The 16,968-nt window shown below is 41.6% G+C and overlaps 1 protein-coding gene across 11 annotated transcripts in view; it reads left to right on the forward strand.

Moving 5' to 3' along the window:
* Nucleotides 1-16,968, forward strand: part of LMO7 (LIM domain 7) — a 136,850-nt gene that overhangs the window by 13,894 nt on the left and 105,988 nt on the right. For 7 of the 11 annotated variants that reach the window (XM_075488271.1, XM_075488213.1, XM_075488233.1 and 4 more), the window contains exon 1: nucleotides 9,678-9,696. The exons of 2 other annotated variants lie outside the window; for them this stretch is intronic. The gene's annotated coding sequence lies outside the window, so the exon portion shown is untranslated. Of the gene's footprint in view, nucleotides 1-9,677; nucleotides 9,697-16,968 lie in introns of those variants that run through there. 2 more of the 11 variants (XM_075488289.1, XM_075488316.1) reach the window with 1 other exon arrangement.

The raw sequence follows: 16,968 nt of genomic DNA on the forward strand, positions 1-16,968 counted from the left end.
ACACATTTAAAGTCAAGTTAGAGCAAGTCATTAATTACAGTAAGGAATATTTGAAGTCCAGAATTTTTTTCTCAAACTTGAAGAACTTGAAACAAGTGTAGTCCATAGGTGCCTAAGCGCAGGTAACTTGTATTTCCTGGTGAATGATGTTGCTAATTTTAAACCTCTCTCACTGCTCCTTTAAGGCTAGCCCAGAACTAAATAAAATAAAATAAAAGGCCTTAAGCTTCAGACCAAACCTTTGACTTTGAATGAATTGCTCAGGACGAAAAAATAAGTGGTAGGTGTGTTCTCTTTCATGGATTTTAAAAAACCAACACAAAATAGTGTCTGCTGCTCCATTCAAAGCAATTTGCTGTTGGGAGAGCTTTTCTCCTAGAGCCAAACTTTCATATAGTCTTTCTGGAGCTCTGCACTTTTCCCTATATAAATTTCATTTTTAGCCTTGTTTGGGGAGTCCTGAGTCTTGAGAGTTTAAGGCTTTTCCAGATACCAGAGCTACCAGAACTGCCGCAGTCCTGTGACCCTTCGTGCAGCCCCCTGTGATGGAGCACAACAGCCACGGACTTGCTATTTCCCGTAAAACTCAGCAGGAACGAGAATCTGATAGTACAAGTCTCTTCCCTCTTTAAGGTGTGAGGCTGCCGTTAAGCACAGGAATCCCTTGTAACCAGAAAAATAGATATTTAAATAGCATTATGCTTAATAATATTTTTCTTTCACTCCCCTCCTATTGACACTATAGGAAAGAGGTTTGACAGTGATGTCTCAAGCTAAGCTTGCTCCTCAGGGGCTTCATTACCAGCAGAAATGTAGGTACTTGTTTGAAATCTTGGGAAACTGAAAGGGCTAAGCTTTAGGCTTAAAAAAAAAAAAAGTTGTTCTTGTCTTCCTGTAGGTATATATCATACATCAGGCTTCCTTTTCAATTTTATGATAAATAGTATATGCTGGGTTTTGGCATTAGATCTTGAAATCATGTTTAAATTAAATGCTAGTAGTCGGATGAAATGGACTTAGACAGGCTTTACTTTGTTTTGGTGCTGTAGAGCTAATAATTTACAAATTGCTGAGCTAAGGGGCACAAATTAATGACATTCCAGCATCTTAAAATAGCCCTCAGTATCTCATACTGAAAAAATGTGTATTCGGCATTCAGATGCTATGAATTTCACAAATGTTTCATTTATGTGGAAAAAAAAAAGGATCAAGACACAGGAAGCAGTTGAGTTGATGTTTTGTGTCAGTTATTTTCTGTTAATCTGAACACTGCTGTGCATTTTTGAGTAGCACAAAAGTCTTTACAATGTTTGCAAAATTACTTTACTGTAAAGAGCTACAAAGAATTTTCTGCCATAGTATTTTTCACATGTAATTTTTTCTTTTTAGCCAAAATGTTGGTATCACAAGTTTGCCCACAAAAATTTTCATTAGACAGCAAAATGTTTACTGCTTAATTCAATTTCACTTTGTGCAAAGTTTTCAGATTTGATTAAAATAAATGTCTTCCATTGCAGTGTGGTGTGACTTCCCAAGGATTCAGAAGATAGTTTGCAGGGATTCTCAACTTGCCATTACAGTGTTTTTAAGGGAAATCTTTCATTCCAGAATAAGCTGTTTTCAAATAATGTTGAATATATTTTTCAGAATTGTTTGATTGTACCCACTTTTTGGTTTGATAAAAAGTGTTTTGGGTAGTTATATTGTAGACTTATTCCTGCATGTAGGCAAGAATATTAACAAGCTTTTTGTTGGTTTTGTTGATCATTATTTAATTTCAATTTGCTTCTTCAAAGCCATTGAATGGAAGTTGGGCCATTCACTTTATTGACCCCAAATCTGTCCTTTGATCTCTCTTGATAAATCTAATACAAAGACTGACAGTCACTTTTCATAGACATATCTTTTGATGGAGACACATATCGGTATGAATTTGGCATATGTTAATGTGTATGTAGCCTTGACTACTACAAATCTTTGTTCAAACAAAACCTTGGAGGGCTACCTCTGATCTACCAGCTTTTGAGTTTTGTATTTGGGATTTTTTGAGGTTCTTGTGCCAGCTGCCATTACCATGAAGTGTTTGGTCATCAGGCCTTGGGGTTGCCTCAGCTTGCTGGGTTTCTATGAAACCTGCCTGAATTCAACGGTAATGTTGCACGGGGCTGCTGGAAGCAGCAGCGGAACTGGAATTATCCAGACTTGTGCCTTCTCCAGCATGGGGTATAAGCAAAGGCAGGAGACCAAGGTGTAGCAAAGTCATGTCCCCACTGCCGACCTGAGGCAGGGTTATGCTAGGGCTGTGCTGGACGCTGTCAGTGCACGCTGGAGGGGATGGGGCAGACAACAAAAGTGGCCATTCTCATCTTTCCACCCCCTTATTTCTCAAATGCAAACACGAACAGCATATCTTCCAGGGTTCTCCATTTTTGTCCTGTGTTTCTTCTGTTTCTTCCTCTGGCAGCAAGGCTGTGTGGGGTTTTACATTTTCTTCCTTGAGGTGGCAAAAACTTGATTTTTATTTTTTTTTAATTATTTTTCTTTTAACGTGTGTGTCTAAAATGATGCCTTGAGCAGGTGGATTTGTGTAGCACCTGTGACCAAAAGCTATGTAATGAAGTCCAGACCTGCTTTTACTCTGAATGTTCCCTTCCAAAAAATATGTTTCTGTTATTTTTCTTATGTGGTTTCTGGAGGTTCTTCAAAGAAAACACTGCAGGAGCTGTAGCCGTTCTCTCCACTGGTACCTGCCCCATTCCCACATAACTCTGTCATTGGAGGTGCTCAGGAGGAGCCCTTTGTCCTTTAGAGTTTGTGGGTTAGTCATTTTCATTAGATCAAGACAATCCTCCATCAAGGAAAGAGAAACCAGAAATTTTTTTTGTTGTCTGACACAGTCATGTAATCTCTGTGGAAATGTAGAAAGTGCCAATGGTGCATAGGCATCCTCAGCACCACCACCTTGTTCTCTCCCATCTCTCTGCAGGCATCTCCAGTGGTTCCAGGGCAGCAGGCCACTAGAGGAGCACAGACGGACCACCAAGAGCTTCTCTAAGCAATGTAACACTAGTAACCTTGCACATAAAGTTCCTTCCTCCCCATCCCCAGCAAGTGATGAGAATTAACAGGCCATAGAGAGGAATTTATTTTGGGAACAGAATTCATTTGAGAGCATAAATCGGATGCAACCAGTACTTTAGCCTTTAAATTCTAATAAATCATAGTTACCTGTGCAACTTTTACCATAACATTAGAGTTATAGACTCTGGTGTTTGGGTTTTATATGATAGTGTAAGTGCCACTTAAACTGTGTGTCTCCAGAGTTGGTAATTGTCTTGATCTGAGTAATTATAGTTACTTGAGGGGGGAGTACTTGTGTCTGTCCCCCCACCACGGATATACAGGTTTGCTTTTTTGTTGTTTTAACAATGTGAGGTCATAGTCGGCATTATAGGTTTGAATTTCTGACTTGACACTTAGAGTATACATCCTAAAATAAACTGATTTATGTGTAGACATTTTTTGCGTCTAGGTTATCATGTGTTTTGAGCAGTTGCTGTGAAGTACCTAATTTCCAAAACAATACCAAAACTCCCCCCGAAACTCACTTTGTTCTGTCTTATGCCCTAAATCCTGCAGATGCATACATGCTTAACTAAGAATTTTCTCTTGGTTTGGTATTCAGATGATGAGACTGAATGAGTAATAAGCTCTTTCATGTGGAAATTGCATATATGGCTGGAAGGAGCTCAGAGGTCACGTAGTTCATGTCTACTCTCTTGTAAGACCGGATATTCTTATACCTAGACCATCCCTGGCATTTTTTTTAACCTCTTAAAAACTGGAAAACTGGTCTACAGTACGTAACTTTTATGGTTAATTTTTCTTCCCTAATATGTGACAATCTTCTTTGCTGCAAATTAAACCAATTAGTACAACTTTTGCTTTGATAAACTTGGAAAAGAAGCGTTCCCTCTGTCTCACCTCTTCTTTAAAATAAATAGTCCTCATACTCTTAAGCCTCTTCTCTGTCATGTCTTGCAGTGTGATACATGCAATAGCACGTACCAAACTAAGAGTAGGACAACTACCGCACCAATGCAAACTGGTAAATAACCACTTAAGGCAGTGGCACTGCATGAAAGGGTGTGGGGATGACTGACTACAAACTGAGGTCAAGTCTGTTGTGAAAAAAAAAAAGTGAACACTGTTTTGAGATGTACAGGAATATCGTATTTTTGGGTTTGGTTGCCCTGTTTTAAGAATAAGATTTTGTAGCTAAGCTCTGCTGAATTTTCTCTTGCTGAACTTTAGACCAGTGTTCCAATTTAGGACTAGAACAGTGAATTCTCATGTCCTCCCATAATGCTCATGCAACCTCTCAGTTTGGGTTTATAAAGAGTATGGTTGGAGTCCATCACCTAATTCTGTAAAGAACACACTTTACTGTGTAAAGGACTGCAGAGAGTCCTGGAATTTGAAGTAACTTCTCTCAAGTCCAATTTAGTACCTTATCCCAGTCTGATGCTGGATCTAGAAACCTGCTCTTTGCATGTGTGATCTTCCTACTGTCACATAATGGCCTTTTAATGTGCTTACCTAGACTCTATTTCCTTAGTCTGTCTGTCTTTAAATAAAATTGCAAAGCTTTTTGCCAGTTGCATGACTTAAGTCCATCTATAGCCCACTTACTGCTTTTCTTGTGTATCAGACCAGTTAATTTGCCAAAGCAGGGGAAAAAAACCCCAACAATTTATACGTGACTTTTCAAACCACAGTGTTATCTCCCTTCCAAACCGCTATGGCTTGGTGGTGGGGAATCAGCATTATTTAATACCCTTCTAGGAACTAAAGTTGGGGAGAATAGTCTAAATCTTTTTCTAACTCTTATTCTGGTTTCTTCTTGTGTCGTCATATCTCTAAAGGAGATCTTTATTTTTAATTTTTCAGTCAATTAGAACTTTCCAGCCCTTTGAGTTGAAGATAATTGCTAATGGCTTAGAGCATGCTCTAGAACACAGAAGAACTTTAATTAAGCAAATTCTTCCAGGCTTTGCTCTCTTCAACACTTTTCTTCTACTTTCAGTGGTTGTTTTCCCAGTCCCATGCTTCTCTGAAGAATCTGACAGCTCTTTAACCGAACGTAGCCATCTTTTCATTAACTATTTATTCACCTTCATCATACCCGATCTGTCCTTTCTTTTTCTTCTAGCATGACCATAGAATTTCTTCTACATTTTGTCTTTAGTTCCTTTTTCACTTTAACTTGCCTGACTCTCCATTATGCTAGTTGTGTGAATTTTGTTCACTTCTATTTTTGCTAATTGGTTTCTCAGAGTCCCTGTTTGATCATACTACTGTTTGGTTTAGGCTATTCAGTTTCTCATCACGTTTTTGATAGAACCATAGTACTTTATTGATTTGATTGAACACCTACCAGATTCTGCAATAGCCTTTAAAACAATAAATAAAGTTTTGAGCCCACTTGCAAGGTACTGCTGGACAGTCTCTATACAGAGAGAGCAGAACTGAGGCTTCCTCCTTATATTGTGCAAAACTGTTGTCTTCATTAATAAAATTTTTGATGGGAAACTGAGCTGTCTTGACATGCCATATTTAAAGTAGTTCCATATTTTAAAATATCAATTGTAATGTTAAAACCTACAGGACTCTCATGGTAGTTTGTATAACCCACTGCTTGGCATCTTTGCTTACAGTCTAGGTATCTGTTACTGGAGTTGCAGTAACATTTTTGGGGGCCCTTTCTGTTTCAGTTTCCAGCAGATGGTGGTTGCAACTGAAGGCAAAAGAAAACATGTGAGGATGGTTATTCGAAGGGGGGGTGTGTGTATGTAAGCCAACAGGCTGTCCCTTGGACGTCTGTGCAATGGAGGAAGGTGCTGTGCTGAGTTTTAATGACTTTGTTTGTAGTTACAGTTGAGGATCCTTTAAGATTCAGTGGTTTATTCATATTAGGCTGTTGCAGTTCCTGTTTTTACTCCAATAAAGGTGTTAGGGCAAATTTCCATATGTTTGTTCCAGCAGAAGCAAAGTCTTTAATGATTAAAAAAAAAAATCACTTAACTATGTGCATGAAGGTGAAAATAAAGTTGTAACATGCAAAACAATAAAAACCCCATTAATTTTAGTATTGCTGGGAAAGAACACAGTCGTTGGTGAAGACAGCCTTTTTTTTTTTTTTTTTAGAAGGAAATATTGCCAAAGAACTGAACAAGACTATTTCTTGCTTGTAGCCCTAAAAGAGGTAGGTTCTTGGCATAAGGGTGAACTTGCTGATTTGAGATTAGGGTCTCTTTCCTAGTTAAACATGAGGTTAAAAAGAGCATTTGGTGCTAAACACTCATTGGGCACTGTGCCGCTCTCTTTCTATTCCTTAGTCAAAAGTGTTATCTGACTGGGAGATACAGTCTTTAATTTATACTGTTTATAAATATTTGATCAAATACTTTTCCTGTGGCTTGGGAGATGATAATCAGCAAGTCTGGCGGAAATAATGCAAGCTGTGGGATCATAGAATCATTTAGGTTGGAAAAGACCTTTAGCATCATCGAGTAGGTGCAGTTTTATTTTGAAGTGTGTGAGGTGTTATGATGGGAAAGGAAGAACAAATGTTCTTTGAGCATTTGTGATAAGTACAGTAAAGTCCATGCCTTAATCTTCAAGATCAAGGTCTGAGAGGAGACTTCTTACCCAGGAGAAAAAAGTTTAGAAGTAGAGGATCGTGATAGACACCCCCTTGTTTCTTCTTTTCCCCTCTGAGTGTACCTATCGCATAAAGTGGTGTTTTGCTGCCTTCAAAATCTTGCCAACCAGTATAGTCATAATTCACTCAGATTTACACTTTCACTGATGTTAATGTACGTGATATTTAGAATATGATTTCCTTACTAACCAGTACTGTCAAAATTCAGTATAGAGTCCTAGACTTGTACATAATTAAGAGAGCTTGCTAGTCTACTGTAGAATATTTTTATAGTGAAAATGCAACTTAAACTGGGGGGGGGGGAGTGCTGCCTAAAACTAGTCGTTTGAATAGTTTCAGATTAGCAATAGTCTGTAGGTTGGTGTGCTCGGTAGTTTTGCTGATATCTGTCATAAAAAGCCTAAAGCAATATATTCTCAGAGAAGGAAGATGTTGGGACAGTTTGGTAGCATATGTAGAGTCCAGATGCTAAAAGAACAGGATATGTGTATTTATGTAATTGTCCTGGTTTCAGCTGGGATCGAGTTAATTTTCTTTCCAGTAGCTGATATAGTGGTCTGTTTTGGATTTAGTATGAGAATACTGTTGATAACACACTGATGGTTTAGTTGTTGCTAAGCAGTGCTTACACTGGTCAAGGCCTTTTCAGCTTCCCATGCTCTGCTGGGTGCACAAGAAGCTGGGAGGGGGCACAGCCAGGACAGCTGACCCCAACTGGCCAAAGGGCTATTCCATACCATATGGCATCATGCCCAGTATAGAAACTGGGGGGAGTTGACCGGGGGGCAATGGTCGCTGCTCAGGGACAGGCTGGGCATCAGTCTGGGTGGTGAGCAAATGCATTGTGCATCACTTGTTTTGTACATTCTTTTATTATTATTATTATTATTTTCTCTTCCTTTGCTGTCCTATTAAACTGCCTTTATCTCAACCCACTGGTTCTAATTCTTTTTTCCCTGATTCTCTCCCCCATGCCAGCAGGCGGAGGGAGGATGAGTGAGTGGCTGCATGGTGCTTAGTTGCCAACTAGGGTTAAACCACGACAGTCCTTTTTGGTGCCAAATATGGGGCTCAAAGGGTTGACATAATGACAGATCTGACCAGAGTGTCAGATCTGTCATTAAAACAAATTTGTTATAAGCATTCATTATATTGGTTTAGTAGCTGCTGGTCACAATGTTGATTTATTTGCTCTCAAAGTTGTTGTATTTGTTCTCAGAGTTGTGTTATGTAACACCTTACTTGCCGTATATACTATTTATTAGTATTTTTGTGCTGTTTATCACCTCTGGGAGGTGAATTAAGGTTATCACTCTGGTGTACTGTGTAACACTGGCTTATGGTATGATAAAATTATTGGTCATGAGATCAATCTGGCATTTGTACTCAGCATTGCCATCACTGCTGTACTTCGGGAACAATCTATCTGAAATTATTAATAATTACACCTTTTACTTTTTCTCCTCGGAGAGCAAACCTATGGGGGAGACCCCTTCTTCTATCTTCCCCTTCTTCTCCAGGCTAATTACAATAGCTCTTGAGAATTTTGAATACCCTTGGGATGTTCTAACCAGCGTGTTCCTATTGCTAAGTCTCCTGAATGGGTGTCAGGTCTTATTTCTCCTGAATAGGCCTTGCTTAGGGTTAAACAACTATTTAAGAATGCTGCAGCTACTCCAACCCCTCCAACAGGCACTGTGGCTACTCCAACCCTGGCAACAGGCACTGCAGCTGAACCAGAGAACCAACACGTGCCAGTATCAGTCACCCCTATGCACAAGAAGAAATCTTGGAAGCGAAAGTCAGTTCCTTTAGTAATGGGTGAAAAAGCTTCTCCTAAGAGGGAGCAGGAGGAAGAAGCATACTGCCCCACCAGCAAGGAGGCAGACTAATCTAAAGCAGGGCCATCACGAGAACAGGAGGAGGAAGAGGAAGAATTCCCCGCTTGCCTCTGAGGAAGAACTCAGCAGGAGGGTTCCTCCTCTTCCTCAGAGGGAGAGGAAGAACTCCTAAACAAGACGGTAACCACCCGATCTCAATCCCTGAGTGAGCTGCGAGATATGCGAAAGGGTTTCAACTATTGCCCAGGTGAGCACATTGTCACCTGGCTGCTCTGATGCTGGGATAATGGGGCCAGTAGCCTGGAATTAGAGGGTAGGGAAGCCAAGCAGCTGGGATCCCTTTCTGGGGAAGGGGGCATTGACAAAGCAATTGGAAAAGGGGCACAAGCCCTCAGCCTCCGGAGGTGATTCCTGTCAGGCATGAAGGAAAGGTATTCCTTCAAGGAAGATGTTATATGTCACCGAGGCAAATGGACCACCATGGAGAGAGGTATCCAGTACCTGAGGGAATTAGCCATGCTGGAGGTGATTTATGGTGACCTGGACAACGAGCAGTTATCCAAAGATCCAGATGAAGTCAAGTGCACGTGACCCACGTGGTGAAAGTTGGTATGGAGCACACCATCGTCGTATGCAAACTCTTTGGCAGTAATGACCTGGAAAGACGGAGAGGAACCAACCGTGGATGAATGGGCTGGCCAGCTCTGGCAATAGAGAGAAAGAGAGATTTTCTGCATACAGGCCTGCATCTCGGCTGTGGAGAAACTGTTCTGGGAGTTCCAGCAATTCAAAGAGGATATGTCCTGCTCCCCACCTGTATGGACCAATATCCCAGCTATTAGGAGTAAGCGTTCCCCTGCTCAAGAGAGATGATACAGTGGGTATACGCTACAGGCCACCCTATGGTTTTACCTACGTGACCGCGGAGAGGACATGAGGAAGTGGGATGGAAAATCTACGTTGACCTTAGAGGCATGGGTATGTGAGTTGCAAGGAAAAACAATCGCCAAAGGTGGTTCTTCCAGGAAAATTGCTGCTCTGGTTTCCAGTGGACAGTTCCCCAGACAGAGTAGAAGAGCTGATTTTACTTCTGATCTTAATGAAGGGACTCCTGACTCATATCTACAAGAAGTGAGTAACAAATGCTATGACCAGGACTAGAGGGGCCCTGCCTCCAGCCAGGTGGAGGAAAGGGACAACCGGGTTTATGGGACTGTGTGGATTCAATGGCCTGGCACATCAGACCCACAGAGGTATAAAGCTCTTGTAGACACCAGTGCGCAGTGTACCCTAATGCCGTCAAGCTATATAGGGGCAGAACCCATCTGTATTTCTGGAGTGACAGGGGGATCCCAACAGCTAACTGTATTGGAGGCCGAAGTGAGCCTAACTGGGAATGAGTGGCAAAAGCACCCCATTGTGACTGGCCCAGAGGCTCCGTGCATCCTTGGCATAGACTGCCTCAGGAGAGGGCATTTCAAGGACCCAAAAGGGTACCGGTGGTGTTTTGGTATAGCTGCCTTGGAGACAGAGGAAATTAAACAGCTGTCCACCTTACCTGGTCTCTGGGAGGACCCTTCTGTTGTGGGGTTGCTGAGGGTTGAAGAACAACAGGTGCCGATTGCCACCACAACGGTGCACCGGCGGCAATATCGCACCAACCGAGACTGCCTGGTTCCCATCCATAAGCTGATTCGTTAACTGGAGAGCCCGGGAGTGATCAGCAAGACTCGCTCACCCTTTAGTAGTCCCATATGGCCAGTGCGAAAGTCTAATGGAGAGTGGAGACTGACAGTAGACTATCGTGGCCTGAATTAAGTCATGCCACCACCGAGTGCTTCTGTGCCGGACGTGCTATCAAAAATAGTGTGGCCAGCAGGACCAGGGAAGTGATCATGCCCCTGTACTCGGCACTGGTGAGGCCGCACCTCGAATCCTGTGTTCAGTTTTGGGCCCCTCACTACAAGAGACACTGAGGTGCTGGAGCGAGTCCAGAGAAGGGCAACGAAGCTGGTGAAGGGTCTAGAGCAGAAGTCTTATGAGGAGCAGGTGAGGGAACTGGGATTGTTTAGCCTGGAGGAACGGAGGCTGAGGGGAGACCTTATTGGAAAGGAGGTTGTAGAGAGGTGGGGGTCGGTCTCTTCTCCCAGGTAACAAGTGATAGGACGAGAGGAAATGGCCTCAAGTTGTGCCAGGGGAGGTTTAGACTGGATATTAGGAAATTTTACTTCACTGAAAGGGTTATCAAGCATTGGAAGAGGCTGCCCAGAGAGGTGGTTGAGTCGCCATCCCTGGAGGTATTTAAAGGACGTTTGGATGAGGTGCTTAGGGACATGGTATAGTGGTGGTCTTGGTAGTGTTAGGTTTACGGTTGGACTTGATGATCTTAAAGGTCTTTTCCAACCTATATGATTCTGTGATTCTGTGCTAGAACTTCAATATGAACTGAAGTCAAAGGCAGCCAAGTGGTGTGCCACAACTGATATTGTTAATGCATTTTTCTCAATCCCTTTGGCAGCAGAGTGCAGGCCACAGTTTGCTTTCACTTGGAGGGGTGTCCGGTGCACCTGGAATTGACTGCCCCAGGAGTGGAAACACAGCCCTACCATTTGCCATGGACTGATCCAGACTGCTCTGGAACAGGGCGAAGCTCCAGAACACCTGCAATACATTGATGACATCATCGTGTGGGGCAATACAGGAGAAGTTTTTGAGAAAGGGAAGAAAATGGTCCAAATCCTTCCGAAAGCCAGTTTTGCCATAAAACAAAGTAAGGTCAAGGGACCTGCACAGGAGATCCAGTTTTTAGGAATAAAATGGCAAGATGGACATCATCAGATCACAATGGATGTGATCAACAAAATAACAGCTATGTCCCCACCAACTAGCAAAAAGGAAACACAAGCTTGCTTAGGCATTGTGGGGTTTTGGAGAGTGCCTATTCCAAATTACAGTCTGATTGTAAGCCCTCTCTACCAAGTGACCCGGAAGAAGAACAATTTCAAATGGAGCCCTGAACTTTGAAGAATGAACTTTGATGAAACGAGGCAAAGTGCAGTGGTGATGAAACCAGAATTGGTTTCAGCATGCAACAATCCAACACCACACACCATCTCTCCCTCCCTGAAATACTGTTATGAGAGATGGAGCACAAAGTCATGGACTAAATGAACCCAACGGACATTTTAGAGGGATGGCCCATAGAGCAAGGGAATGATTTCTCTGTGTATATATCAAAAACCAGGAAAAATGGTGGTGATTAATTGGAATGTATTGGAAAGTGTAGGACGTGGTCATGATGTAGATGGTATAGAATAAGAGGTGGACACTGTCCTGGTTTTGGCTGGGATAGAGTTAATTTTCTTCCTAGTAGCTGGTATAGTGCTGTGTTTTGGATTTAGTATGAGAATACTGCTGATAACACACGGATGGTTTAGTTGTTGCTAAGCAGTGCTTGCACTGGTCAAGGACTTTTCAGCTTCCCATGCTCTGCCGGGTGCACAAGAAGCTGGGAGGGGGCACAGCCAGGACAGCTGACCCCAACTGGCCAAAGGGCTATTCCATACCATATGGCGTCATGCTCAGCATAGAAACTGGGGGGAGTTGGCCAGGGAGCAGTGATCACTGCTCGGAGATGAGCTGGGCATTTGTCAGTGGGTGGTGAGCAATTGCATTGTGCATCACTTGTTTTGTGTATTCTTTTATCGTTATTATTATTGTTTTCTCTTCCTTTGCTGTCCTATTAAACTGTCTTTATATCAACCCACGAGTTTTACTTTTTTTTTTTTTTTCCTGATTCTTTTCCCCATCCCACTGGCAGGGGGAGGATGAGCGAGTGGCTGTGTGGTGCTTAATTGCCAACTGGGGTTGAACCGCAACAGTAATAGTAAAATATGCAGCTTATAATAAATGACAGGATGATAGCAATATGAGGGGGAAAGAAAAGCTTGGACACTTTATTTCTGTGCTTCACGGTGTAAAAAGTGATTTTTCCCATCATTTATTTACCCTGGATAATTGCAGATACTGAAAATTCTTAATCAGCTGAAGACAGTGTTTTAAAGAAAAAAATGATTGTCAAAATAAATTCCACTTTTTAACAGCAGAGGTCAGAATATGTCAGGAGATATGTGAGATCAGTTTTGCAGTGACACCCAGTTTCTGTGTGAATTCACACCCAATATCAATGCGGGCTCTCAAACTGAGGCACCAGTCTTGGAGAGCATCGGCCGGCATAAGATATGTGAGTTTTTAATAGCATATTCATGGTTAATGGTTACACGCCTTAGTTAAAAAGGCGTTGTATAGATTTAACACTTTGGACTTCACACAAGTTAGACTTGTGTTCAGCTTTTTCTGGATACACATTTCCCTATCTTATTGTATATTACAAACAAGAAGTCTTTAAGTGAGCAAATACTAAAAAAAAAAAAAGGTGTATGGGGGGCAGGAGGAAGTGGTGGGTGATATTTCTCCTTTCCGATGATTTCTGATGCAAGAGAACTGTTTGTGAAAAGATGTGTTGCTCTCCCTATCTGTGTTTTTTACCATTTAATTATAGAGAAGGCTAGAACTCCTCTAGTCTAAATATGAAAGTACTGGTATCCTCCCTCCCCACCCTGCGAACGTGCTGACATACCTAGTACGGGTCACTGTCAGACTGAGGATGCTGGGCGAGATGGACAACTAGTTTAACTCAATGGGATAATTCCTTTGTTTGTCTGTAAACGTTGAGCAAGTGGTGTTTGAATGCTTCAAGCTGAAGTTATGTCCAACTTTTTGTTCTAACAGAAAATATTTAAGAGGATGTATGTCCAATAAAATGCATAGTTTTGTGATGACACACCCCCCCCCCCCCCCCCCCCCCAATTAAATCTTGCATCGGAAATAACATCAGTGATACAAAGTACCATTCCTTTCTCTCTGGAATTTCAAATAAAAAAAACCCCAAAGACATCATTCTGCTTTGATAAAGCAGTGACCTAATGTTAAAAGCATTTCCCAGTTTTGTTTTTGTTATGGTAGGAAAAGTGTCTTCAACTGCTCTACTGAGCTGTAAATAAAATGGTAAAAATTTTCATGTAGAAATGGTAATCATGTACCAGGTCAAGCAGCAGAAATTAGCATAACTTCATGCAATGTGTATGGACAAAAATGTTTAAATTGAGGGCAGTCGAAGCTTTGTCTTAGTTGCTAGCTAAAACTTCAGACATTGTTGAAGTCTGCATGCCCTGGAAGGCAGCTGGTCATAGAAACCACTGCGGCTCGAACCTGAAATGCTTGAGGCATTTCTGTGGAAGAAAATCTCAGTCTTCCAGGACATAGATATTCTCTGTTTCTGAAAAACTGTATGGGTACCTGATAATATATCTCCATTTAATGCATTGTTATTTTTGAAGACAAAGTTAAGCTAGAGACAAAAAATGCCCAAAGTACCTGCATCTGTTTATAATCTACAAAGTGCATCTTTTCTGTGGTTACAAGGTACCAGCGTAATCCTACTAAGTGAATGGAACACAGTAGTCTTCCAAGACTGTTTTTATAGCTCTGGATAGAACATTTTCTGGTACAGTTTGCCCACTTGCATCTCAGTGCTTTTCTTGTGTGCATTTTTAGGGGCTTTTTTTAAATCACTGGCTGTATCGTTAGCGGAGGTTATGTGAATATATGTGAACCAACCCACTACAGGCCGGCACCTCTCTTGTTTTTCTACGCAGGACTTTAGGTCCGCATCTCTCTCTGAGAAAGGATGTGTCAGCTGTATGCAGATAAATTATTTGATATACCATTGTCTTTTTTTTCTTTTTTCCAGGGGAAAACAAATTATATTTTTCAGTGACATGGAATCTTCTCGTCATATTAAAAAATTGGGTTCAATTTCATGGATATTGAGGATTCTCATTTTAAATGCTTAATGGGTTGAATGTGGAAACTGTGGGGTAAATTTCTGCCTCTCCCTTGCAGGGTATGGAATTGTTTACAAAGAGTCATTAACATATCTGTAAGGATGTCATAATAAATATAAGCAAATTATAATTGTGTTCTGTAATAAGGCGGAGATTGGCCGCTTTCGACTAGTAATTAAATCCTACCTCTGGGCAGTGTACATAGCAACTCTGTGTAGCTGCTATGACAGTCAGTCTCTAAACACACCCAGTTGAGGAGGCAAGCACTCTGTCAAACCAGTTTGGCTCCTTACATAATTAAATTAATAAAGCTGCGTTTGCAGAGGAGCAATAAAATGGCTGGAGGAAGCGTCATGCTGGAGGTGGTTGAGCAACGCTTGTATCGATGCTCAGAAGTGGAGTGGTGAGTGGTGATGTCGAAGAGGGAAGCGTTGGAAGAGTTTGGAAGAGCAGCAGTTGTCACTTGTGGCTTCCCTTCTGGACCACAATCTCTTGTCCCTGCTCTTCACTTTAATTCTTCAATTAAAGTGCGCAGTTATCCCTGCGTGGGGCCACCTATGACTTTGACAGCTGCAAATGCTTCTTCTAGCTGTGGTTTTGCAAACCAAGCAGAAGAGTTCCCTGGACAATAAGTTTGCTAGTGGTGTATTTGGCTTAACAAATACTCAAATGACTAGACTGAAGCATTCAGATAGGAAAGACAGATGACAGGGCAGTGTGGTGCATAAAAAGGGACCTTTTCATGTCATCTTCAATCTCTAAGTAGGGTGAAGTCCTGATTTTGAGGTTGATTGTAGCCTGATTTCTGCTAGCAATGATATTTTATTTTTGTAAAGGCAAATACATCTCAAACAGTGAAGGAGTTACATCTTGGGGGAAAATATAATTACAAATAATGGGTGAGTAGTGTAGGCTACTGTTCAGGGTGGAACCATGTCTGCTGTGAGATGACAGAAGGGTCTTGAAGGAGGCGTAGCTGGAATAGGATCCCCTGAAAAGCTGAAAGGTGTGTGATCAAGCACAAGAGCACATTCTTTTCACAGTTCTCCAAGTATAAAGACACTTCAGTAACTTGCTACGTGTTCATCAAATATTCCTTTAAATCCTTTAAAAGGGCAGTGTTCATATTTTAGAAGTCCTCAAAAACCTAATCAGAGACAAGAGTTGGTCAGCAAAACTTACTGAGCCTAAACTTCCTTATTCCCTTGCCCAGGCTGATATTCTGCCTCCTCTAGTTGTGTTCCTGTCATCTTTTCAAATGCACGCCATCCTTTTGCGGCTCCCTTGGACTTCAATTTCCTCCGTAGCCATCCTTCCTCATCTGACTGCAATTATTTAATTTCTTTGCCAGAGGCAATTTCTTTCATCTCCTGCCAAGGAGAGGGACTACATATAAGCACAGAGCCTCTGGTCATATGTCGTACCTGGCGTCTCTCATTAGATGGTGCTGCAAAGCAGTGGCAACGTCCTCTGCCGTCCAATGCTGTAATATAGGAGCTCATTACCTGTAATGCAGTATATCGCTATGAGCTTTGGGAAATGGAGCCTTCAGAAGTCTCACTCCCAGCTTAGTAACTTGCTGCAGGTACAGTGTATTTCAAATATCCCAATATAATTATTTGTATGTGTTTATATTCTTTTAAACTTTTGGATTTTAAAAATTCCAGAAAAAAACCCACAGAAATCCAAAAATACCATTTTTCTTCATGTTGCAGTTCTATATAGCTTCTCCTACTGCTTACTCCCTCTCATATCTTGAAACTTAAATGTAGTTTAAAAAAAACCCCAACTACTAAGCCGAGTAGTATTCAAGAGCTTTACAGTCTTGCTTTTATTTTGATTTGAACAGGTCATATCAGTGGAGTTCTCTTAAGCTAATCCTTTCCCCCCCAAGTTATTCTAACTCCAGAGAAGAGCATAATATTTCTACAGCTGAAGTCAGCAAAGTCAGCATTAATTTCAGCGTCTTCCATCTGATGGTTTATTTCAGCATAACTGTTGCTAGAAAATACTGAAATTTCTAAATGATGTTAAGTGCTGCAATTAATGCCAAGTGCCATAGTTTACTGGGAAGTGGTGGTGTGACTATTTTTTCCAGACTCTGTACATGACACTAATTGCCTTTACAGTGTCTTTTGACCCTGTTAAATGTTCCTTTCCGCACAATTTCTTCGCTCGCTGTCCATCCGTTGCCTTGTTAATGATCTAAGTAAACCTGGTGAAATGGGTTGGAAACCTGTGGATGTAGAAGGAGAGATAAAAGTCAGGGGATGTGGGGATGGGAGGGAAGACGTGGCGAGAAGGCTCTTGGTTCCCCAAACCCTATGTGTGGGTATGTGGGTGTATGTGTGAGAGAGAAAGGGAGGGCGTTGGTGAATGTTTTTGGCTGAAGCTGACTCGAACCATATCTCCGTGTGTGTGCTGCTCAAAGTACTGCTTCCACTAAAGGCTGAAAAATTTGAAAAGATTGACAAATCTCCAGTAATAACAAGAAATT

The sequence above is a fragment of the Mycteria americana genome, chromosome 1 (assembly GCF_035582795.1).
Source record: "Mycteria americana isolate JAX WOST 10 ecotype Jacksonville Zoo and Gardens chromosome 1, USCA_MyAme_1.0, whole genome shotgun sequence".
Taxonomy (NCBI): domain Eukaryota; kingdom Metazoa; phylum Chordata; class Aves; order Ciconiiformes; family Ciconiidae; genus Mycteria; species Mycteria americana.